The sequence below is a fragment of the Pinus tabuliformis genome, chromosome 7 (genome assembly GCF_031772625.1).
Source record: "Pinus tabuliformis cultivar Carrire ecotype Pingquan chromosome 7, CPIR1, whole genome shotgun sequence".
Classification (NCBI taxonomy): Eukaryota; Viridiplantae; Streptophyta; class Pinopsida; order Pinales; family Pinaceae; genus Pinus; species Pinus tabuliformis.
Window position 1 is genome coordinate 1025743679 of NC_142293.1, and position 10248 is coordinate 1025753926.

General features: G+C 48.0%; 3 non-coding genes across 3 annotated transcripts in view; all 3 read right to left on the minus strand.

The window, feature by feature from the left end:
• The window catches only part of LOC149251161 (25S ribosomal RNA), a 3412-nt gene extending 2906 nt beyond the window's left edge, over positions 1–506 (minus strand). The window contains exon 1 of the ribosomal RNA XR_016267748.1: positions 1–506. This exon is cut by the window's left edge and continues 2906 nt beyond it. This is a non-coding gene — a ribosomal RNA (25S ribosomal RNA).
• Positions 507–752: 246 nt separating this feature from the next.
• Positions 753–906, minus strand: LOC149251162 (5.8S ribosomal RNA). The gene has a single exon (XR_016267421.1). It is a non-coding gene; the product is annotated as a 5.8S ribosomal RNA (ribosomal RNA).
• A 2678-nt stretch (positions 907–3584) lies between these two features.
• On the minus strand, positions 3585–5398 carry LOC149251163 (18S ribosomal RNA). The gene has a single exon (XR_016267683.1). It is a non-coding gene; the product is annotated as an 18S ribosomal RNA (ribosomal RNA).
• Between the last annotated feature and the right edge of the window lie 4850 nt (positions 5399–10248).

A 10248-nucleotide genomic window follows, 5' to 3' on the forward strand; every position in this document is an offset into this window, starting at 1 on the left:
TGTTGGTTTGCATCTCAAGTCAAGCGGCGGACCAGCCTAAGCCATTCTGCATCCGACCGAGACACATCGACAACCTCCATCTGCTTCCCTCCCGGTGGCAATTTCAAGCACTCTTTAACTCTCTTTTCAAAGTCCTTTTCATCTTTCCCTCGCAGTACTTGTTCGCTATCGGTCTCTCGCCCGTATTTAGCCTTGGACGGAATTTACCACCAAATTAGGGCTGCATTCCCAAACAACCCAACTCGCCGACAATTCCTCGTGATGCGGCAGGGTCCCGGGTCGACGGGGCTGTCACCCTTTCAGGCACCCCATTCTAAGGGACTTGGCCCAGGTCCGCCGCTGAGGACGCTTCTGCAGACTACAATTCAGGCAGCGTCGCCGCCCGATTTTCATGCTGGGCTCTTCCCGATTCACTCCTCGCTACTAGGGGAATCCTTGTAAGTTTCTTTTCCTCCGCTTAATTATATGCTTAAACTCAGCGGGTGTTCTCGCCTGAGCTGGGGTCGCAAAGTTGGGGCTAAATTTGCCCTACCCATGGGAGGACAAGAGAAAGCAAAGCAAGTTCGAGCGATGCCACACAAAGCCCGCATCAGCTAACGCCGACTGCCCATCCAAGGGGACAAGATCACCGCTCGCCGATGCACGCCATGAAACATTTCTTGAGGTATTTCAGTCGACCACACCCCACGGGCCACGGACGACCAGCTCTGCTGCTCCCTAGCATATTGCAGGGAGCGTGTTTGAATGGGATGCGACGCCCAGACAGACGTGCCCTCGACCGAGGCCTCGGGCGCAAATTTCATTCAAAAATTCGATGATTCACGAGATTCTGCATTTCACACTAAGTATCGCATTTCGCTACGTTATTCATCGTAACAAGAGCTGAGATATCCATTGCCGAGAGTCATTTCCACGTGTATTATCGAAAAATCGGCCACAATACTCAATAGGGGCACCCCCTAACAACAAATGTAAGGCCAAGGGGCAAAAGGAGGAAAAACGCAGGAGAGAAAGAGAAACAAAGGTGTCTAACCCCCTCACAGGGGGAGGCTGGAACAAAGGACAATCTCCCCCAGCCCCACGCCCTCAAAAAAATGGGGGAAATGTGTGGAACAACGATCGAGAAGGACTAGGGTGGCCACCCCGGGAGCTCGCACTGCTTTTAGCCCTTCCCCGACACCAGACCACAACGATTCCCCCTTTTCTCCGTAGAGTTAGGGACCGAAAGGAAGAAAAGGGTAGAAAAAAAAGCACAAACAAGGCACAAGCCTCCGAAAGCCCCATGCCTTCGGCAAAAGGGGGGAAATGAAGGGGATGATAATCAAGAAGGACTAGGGTGGCCACCCCGGGAGCTCACACTGCATTTTGTTCTTCCAGAACACCAATCCATAACAATCTCACCTTTTCTCCGTAATGCTAGGGGCCACGAGGAAGAAGGGAAGAAAACAACAAGAGAGAAAGGGATATATCAACCGTGGCTACCGGCTCACAAGGGGAGGCTTCAAACAGAGAACAAGCTTCCCCAACCCCGTGCCTTCGCAAAAAGGGGGGAACTGCAGGGGACGACAATCAAGAAGGACTAGGGTGGCCACCCTTGGAACTCGCACTGCTTTTCATCCTTCACGAACACCAATCCACAACAATCCCACCTTTTCTCTGTAAAGCTAGGGGCCGAAAGGAAGAAGGGAAGAAAACAACATTAAAGAAAGAGAGATATCAAACGCGTCCATCGGCTCAAAGGGGGAGGCTCAAATGGAGAACAAGCTTCCCCACCCCCGTGCCTTCGCAAAAAGGGGGGAACTGCAGGGGACGACGATCGAGAAGGACTAGGGTGGCCACCCTCGAAACTCACACTGCTTTTCATCCTTCTTGAACACCAATCCACAACAATCCCACCTTTTCTCCGTAAAGCCAAGGGGCCAAAAGCAAGAAGGGAAGAAAACAACAGGAAAGCAAGAGATATCAAACGTGGCTACCGGCTCACAAGGGGAGGCTCAAACAGAGAACAAGCTTCCCAAACCTCGCACCCTCGAAAAAAGGGGGGAACTGCAGGGGACGACGATCGAGAAGGACTAGGGGGGCCACCCTGGGAACTCGCACTGCTTTTCATCCCTCCTGAACACCAATCAAAAACAATCCCACCTCTCCTCCATAAAGCTAGGGGCAAAAGGAAGAAGGGAAGAAAACAACACCAAAGAAACAAAGATCCCAAGAAAAGAGAGAAGCACAACAGCACGCCGAGTAGATGTCCGCTAACCAAAAAGAAATCAAACAAGGCACCCAATCAAAAAAGCATCCCATCTCTTCACACCCTCCCACACGCATTCAACACAACACCCCTTCCAGCTTTACAACATATAGTAAACAACCAAGCAAATAAATCACAACCTAAAACTGACCAATAGAAAAGACAAGGGCCATGATGAGACCAGTTTCTGGAGCACGTCACTGAGAGGCACACAACCCCCCAACCCAGCGAAACAAGGCTTAAAACGACAAATAGACCACCGCCAATAACACAAACCCACCCCGCTCTTGCACCCCTCCGTGTACAAAACACCCAACAACCTTTCCAGCGAGAGAGTCAATGGGCGTCAAATAATCAAACTCCAAAGAGGAGTTGTCACGGGCCGACACTCAATGCTGGAGAAAGCCGCGGGCCACAAATACATCGATGGTGCAAGGCCACTAGAGAGAGGGACCTTCGCAAAGCACACACCATGAAATAAAGAAATGATGCAAGTCCCACAAAAAACCCACAATCCAAAGGGAGGAACAAAGACACGACCCGCTACTTCTTTTTCCCTTAGAAGGGGAGTGGGTCACGAGAGGACGAGGAATTCCCTCGATAGCAAAGGCATGAGATAAGATTGCCAGCCTCATGCCTGTCGGCGGGGAAAATTGCGATCTCGATGGAGCTCAGACCGAGGGATGGGTTTTTCATTACCTCGAAAACCAACCCTTCCGCGAGGGAATGTCGAGGAACGGTCGGGAGGGACTAGGGTGGCCAGCCCAACGGGTTGAACCACTCGTCATCCATCCCATACTTGACCGCACCCCAACAATATCACCTCACGGAAGGTTTGAGCTACCAGGCATGGGTGCAACCACTCCCTCGACCCAACCACCAGCAAAAAAGCTCACCCAAGAAACACATCAACCGCCGCCACCTTTTTGAGAGAACCAACTATGCAAGCCCACACCCTTGGCCCATGCCTTCCAACGAACAAAAGACTGAGCACCGCCGCTACGAATGAGTCCAAATTTATCCATCGTATTTACCGAGCACCTCAACTCTGCAGCAACCATGCCCGGCCGAACAGATCGTCGGAAGGGCTCCCAAGAAACAAGATTTCGGACCCCCTGCAGAAACACATTGGGGGGAAGAAAAATAAAGGATGGGTGGGACAAGCACAAGCATGGCTTGCAAGAACACACGAAAAAAAAAGCTTAGTTACCTCAAGACAAGCAACCAACAATGTTCCCGCCAAACACCAAACCCGCTCCCCTAGAGACACACCACATAGTCCCACATTGCAATCAAAACCCAACCAACCCAAACCAAAAAAGAAAACCCCTGCTATCAATGATCCTACCGCAGGTTCACCTACGGTAACCTTGTTACAACTTCTCCTTCCTCTAAATGATAAGGTTCAATGAACTTCTCATGACGTCGATGGTGGTGAACCACCATCGTCGACGCAATCTGAACACTTCACCAGATCATTCAATCGGTAGGAGCGACGGGCAGTGTGTACAAAGGGCAGGGACGTAGTCAACACGAGTTGATGACATGCACTTACTAGGAATTCCTCGTTGAAGACCAATAATTGGAATGGTCTATCCCCATCACGATGCAATTTGATAATATTTCCCGATCCTCTCAAACCAGGAATAAAAACTCGTTGGTTGCATCAGTGTAGCATGCGTGTGGCCTAGAACATCTAAGGGCATCACAGACCTGTTATTGCCTCAAACATCCATGGCCTAAATAGCCATAGTCCCTCTAAGAAGCTGGCCGCGAAGGGGAACCTCAGCGTATCTAGTTAGCAGGCTGAGGTCTCGTTTGTTATCGGAATTAACTAGACAAATCGCTCCACCAACTAAGAACGGCCATGCACCACCACCCATAGAATCAAGAAAGAGCTCTCAATCTGTCAATCCTTACTATGTCTGGACCTGGTAAGTTTCCCCGTGTTGAGTCAAATTAATCCACAGGCTCCACTCCTGGTGGTGCCCTTCCATCAATTCCTTTAAGTTTCAACCTTGCGACCATACTCCCCCCAGAACACAAACACTCTGATTTCTCAGAAGGTGCTGGTGGAGTCCTTAGAGAAACATCCGTCAATCCCTGGTCGGCATCATTTATGGTTGAGACTAGGACGGTATCTGATCGTCTTCGAGCCCCCAACTTTTGTTCTTGATTAATGAAAACATCCTTGGCAAATTCTTTCGCAGTGGTCCATCTTTCATAAATCCAATAATTTCACCTCTGACAATGAAATATGAATGCCCCCGACAGTCCCTATTAATCATTACTCCGGTCCCGAAGGCCAACACAATAGGACCAGACTCCTATCACGTTATTCCATGCTAATGTATTCAGAGCATAAGCTTGCTTTGAGCACTCTATTTTTTTCAAAGTAACAGCGCCGGAACCACGACCCAGGCAATTAAGGCTAGGAGCACACCGCCGAAAAAAGGGATGGAAGGGCAGGTGCACACCGAGTAGGCGGACCGACCCTTACGACCCAAGATCCAACTACGAGCTTTTTAACTGCAACAACTTAAATATACACTATTGGAGCATGGAATTACCGCGACTTCTAGCACTAGACTTTCCCTCCAATGGATCCTCGTTAAGGGATTTAGATTGTACTCATTCCAATTACCAGACTCGATGAGCCCAATATTGTTATTTATTGTCACTACCTCCCCATGTCAGGATTGGGTAATTTGCGCGCATGCTGCCTTCCTTGGATGTGGTAGCCGTTTCTCAGGCTCCCTCTCCGAAATGGAACCCTAATTCTCCATCACTCGTCACCACCATAGTAGGCCTCTATCCTACCATCGAAATTTGATAGGGCAGAAATTTGAATGAAGCATCGCCAGCACAAGGGCTGTGTGATCCGTTGAGTTATCATGATTCACCGGAGAAGCGGGGAAGCCCGCGCCGGCCTTTTATCTAAAAAATGCATCCCTTCCAAAGAGTTGGGACTTGGTGCACGTATTAGGTCTAGAATTACTACAGTTATCCGAGTAGTATGGTACCATTAAAAAAACTATAACTGATTTAATGAGCCATCCGCAGTTTCACAGTCTGAATTAGTTCATACTTAGACATGCATGGCTTAATCTTTGAGACAAGCATATGACTACTGGCAGGATCAACCAGGTAGCACCCTCCCACTTCAAAGGGCATTCCGGGTGCTCTCTTACCGAGAGCTAGCCTGAACACCCATCAAGTCAAAGAGACGTCAAAATATCATGTAAAACTTTTATGCCTTGCACCTCTTGCATCCCAAGAAGGAAGCACACGCAACATGCCAAGGACATGGCGAACAAATGGGAAAACCTGCCGAGCCACAACGCACCAAGGCCACTCCAGAGTTTGCAGCCATGGCCCAACCAATAAGAAAATGAGCGATCACTCACCGAATCCCTTAGAAATGCCTCCAAAGGGCTCCACGCCCCGCACCGAGGGTACCTAGGAGTCCACCCGAACAGCAGCAACGTTTACCTCGATCACCCAATCGCCTGCGGCAGCCTCGACGAAAAGGAAACAAATGGAGAACGACCAACCACACAACCTCTATATTACAAATGAGCCACAACCCTCCCCGATGTAAGGCCTTCGAAACTTCGGTGCGACAGGTGCCGACGAGGTCGTGCACACGGGCGCGGGCGCGCTGAACGATGGAAGTGCGACGGGGCTGCGATGTTTGTGCGACGATAATGCAACATTACATGCGACATAAAAGCGACGATATGTGCAAACACTTAATGCGACTAAGTGTGAGCGTGAGAACTTTTATATGCGATATAAAATATATGGAAGCCGACTTGTAATAGCGTTACATGGGCGTATGTTAATGAGCTTGTGGGGTCGGCCATGGGGCTGCACACACCCTTAAAAACATATGCATGGATTGGTATAAGTAAAAGAATCATGAGGCTCATTTGAATCCATCAAACTCTCATTCACTTCTGCGCATGAGGGAAGGGTAAAAACTGCACAAGGGAGATAAGGACTGCGCATATCTCATGCGTAGGATATCTAAGTGCAGATTCAGATTTTTTTATGCCGGTTGAAGTGTAGGAAAAGCGTGCAGAGGTTCGGGTTGTATGTGCAGGACTTGGTAGAGAGGATAAGTGGCTCGAGTTAGCACTTCTCTTTGTGCAAGGGTGCACATGATTGTAAAAGGTTGTTCTATGCCTTGGTTGTAAAATATTCTAAGTATAGACTTGGAGTTTTGCCAAGTATACTTGAATTATTGAAAAACTGATATAATATATTGTTGGGCAGACTTGTTCGGGAGTTGCCCCTCCCCTTTAAACTTGTTGCAATTGTTGATATTCTTGGTTAATTACATGATGATAATGAATGAGTATGGGCTTCATTAAGTATAAAGGATAATTGCATTTTACTTAGTTGCGAAACACAAGCTAAGTATGTTAATGTGAAAGTAGGCGTAGTCCACGAATGTTAGTATTGGTGAAAAGAACGCGTTCGGTGGTGCCGCACCTTGCTACAAGCGGTTGGAAGACTACCGCAGGTGTAGGGGCGTGACAGGTGGTATCAGAGTAGCTAATTTCGGGTATTGAAGGTTGTAGCTGCTATACACCTTCACCGAAGTGAAGGTGGTACCAGAGCAGGTCTGAAGACTTGGAGAAGTCTTGCAGGAAGCTGAAGCAAGTGTGCATACACTTGGAAGTTGGTGACAGGTACTTGCAGGTGAAGGAAACCGTTTCACACGAAGTGGAACAAGGGTCGGTTCAGGTTGCAGGTGACTTGGTAAAGATGTCTATCTGGCAGAGATTAGGTTTTGCAACCTTCAAAGAGTTTGAAGGAAGTCTACTTGAAGAGTCAGAGGAAGTAAGACAAGGATTTGCGGAATATGGCAAAAGGTTGTTTGAAACAAGGAGTGCTCTTCATGCCTTGGCTAAGGAAGGGGTTCCTAACCAGAATGAGGAGGAAGCCTCTCAACTTGCAAAGGAAATGGACTTTCTTGAAGCAGAATTCAAGGAATTAGAGATAAGACATGAATTGAATCAGAAGAAGTGGGATTGCCTAGCCCTTGAGTTAAGGCATCTCAAGGCCTTGAAGAAGAAGGCTGAGTCTGATGGAAAGAATGAAGATGCTTCTGTGGGGATGATGCAGATACTTGGTGCTTCTGCTACTACAGAAGTGGCCTCTAGAAGGGATCTTGAAAGGAACAAGTTGGAGTATGTTCGAATGAAGGTTGGAGGTGCTGATGTGCTCACTATGGTGGATAGTGGGGCTTCTCAAATCTTCATGGGCGAAGATACTGCGAAAGTAATTGGGCTGAAGTTTGTACCGGCAAAGGCAAAAATGAAGACAGTGAATTCTCCTCCTATTGAGATTCTTGGTATAGCTGAGAGGGTGGACACTACACTTGGTGAATGGACTGGGAAGGTGGACTTCACTATAGTGTGGATTGATGACTATGAAGCTGCATTAGGGATGGAGTTTATGAAACAATTTGATGCTATGATCATTCCACATTTGAAGAAGCTCTACATTTATGATGGAAGGGAAGATCTACCCATTGGTGTGCCAACCATTGGTGTGACTAGGCCTGATTGTAAATTGGGAGTGATGCAAATGGAGGATAAGGAGAAGATGAACAAGCGGTTGTCTAGTGTTGAGACAAAGCTTGTGGAGCAGTCATTGTTCATTAGATCACTTTCAGATAGTATCTTGGATTTGACAAGAAGGCTAGAGCTGGTGGAGGATGATGATGATGAGGAGGAGGTATGTGTGAGGCCAGATGTCCAGAAGGAAGACCGGGTTGCTTATCTACAAAGGATGGAGATTGAAGATCCTGATATGTGGATCGAGTTGATTAGTGAGGGAGAGCCTTCAAGATCTAATCCCTCTACATCTTCTTAGATGGATAAAGAAGATGGGGCTCATTGTTAGCTGCTCATGACAGTGAGCCCTTAAACATGTTTGAGCAGGTATGATTGATGGTGCAGGGATGGCTTGGCATCAAGAATCATGACATGTTGCAGATGGGATGGATGGAGTTTCCATGGACCTGAGCATGGATTATGGAGATGGATTCTTGAGGATTCAAGGATGTGGAAGATGTTTGAGGAACAGTTGATGATGGCATGAGGATGTTCACTCTCATGGATTGAGCGTGATGGTTGTATTAGCTACCCAACTAGTTCAGACATGAGTTCCGGAAGTGTGCAGAGATATGTTGGCATCGCGTTGGAGTATCATGGCAGAGGTTCACATGGAGACACATGATGAGGTCGACAAGAGATGTTGCAGGGGAGATTATGGCAGAGGGGTCAATGATCATGGATCGAGATGATATCTTGTGGAGAGCATATCGTTGAGGTGCATACCTTGGTATGATGAGCTTGGTGGCAGTTGGTCACTAAGTCGAGGCATGATGGAGATGAGGCTCTACATATGTTGCAAGGATGTTTGCTTTGTGTGGAGGAGTCAACATCTTGGACGATGATGATCTTGTTGGATGGCTACCGGGATGGTATGTTGTCGAGGACGACAATGATTTCAGGTGGAGGAGGATGTAAGGCCTTCGGAACATCAGTGCGATGGGCGCCGGGCAAGGTCATGCACGCGGGCGCGGGCAGGCGCGCTGAACGAAGGAAGTGCGACGGGGCTACGACGTTTGTGCGACGATAATGCAACATTACATGCGACATAAAAGCGACGATATGTGCAAACACTTAATGCGACTAAGTGTGAGCGTGAGCACTTTTATATGTGATATAAAATATATGGAAGCTGACTTGTAATAGAGTTACATGGGCATATGTTAATGAGCTTGTGGGGTTGGCCATGGGGCTGCACACCCCCTTAAAAACATACGCATGGATTGGTATAAGTAAAATAAGCATGAGGCTCATTTGAAGCCATCGAACTCTCATTCACTTCTGCGCATGAGGGAAGGGTAAAACCTGCACAAGGGAGATAAGGACTGTGCATATCTCATGCATAGGATATCTAAGTGCAGATTCAGATTTTCTTATGCCGGTTGAAGTGTAGGCAAAGCGTGCCAAGGTTCGGGTTGTATGTGCAGGACTTGGTAGAGAGGATAAGTGGCTCAGGTGAGCACTTCTCTTTGTGCAAGGGTGCACATGATTGTAAAAGGATGTTCTATGTCTTGGTTATAAAATATTCTAAGTATAGACTTGGAGTTTTTCCAAGTATACTTGATGATTCTATTATTGAAAAACTGATATAATATATTGTCGGGCAGACTTGTTCGGGAGTTGCCCCTCCCCTTTATACTTGTTGCAATTTTTTATATTCTTGGTTAATTGCATGATGATAATGAATGTGTATGGGCTTCATTAAGTATAAAGGATAATTTCATTTTACTTAGTTGCGAAACACAAGCCAAGTATGTTAATGTGAAAGTAGGCGTAGTCCACGAATGTTAGTATTGGTGAAAAGAACGCGTTCAGTGGTGCCGCACCTTGCTACAAGCGGTTGGAAGACTACCGTAGGTGTAGGGGCGTGACACCCGCCCCCGCACTGAGGCCACCTAGGAATCCACCCGGACAACAGCAACGATGGAACTCGATCTCCCGACCGCCTGCGGCAGCCTCGATGCGAAGGAAGAGGAAGGAAATAAAAAGAGGACGACCGACCACACAAATCCTATCATAGAGAGGCCATACAAACCTCCCCGCCCCGCACCGATGCCACCTAGGAGTCCACCTGGACAGCAGAAACAGTGGACCTCGATCGGATGATCGCCTACAGCAGCCCTGACACAAAGGCAAGGGAAGGAAATTATACAAGACAAACCGAGCCCGCAACCTCCCTTAGAAATTCCCCCCAACCCACCCCTCCCCTCCCCGCACAGAGGCCACCTAGGAGTCCACCCGGACAGCAACAATGATGGACCTCGATCGCATGATCACCTATGGCAGCCTCAATGGAAAGAGGAAACGGAAGGAAATAAAACAAGACCAATCGAGCCCACAACATCTCTCCGAAATGCCCCTCGACCCTCCACG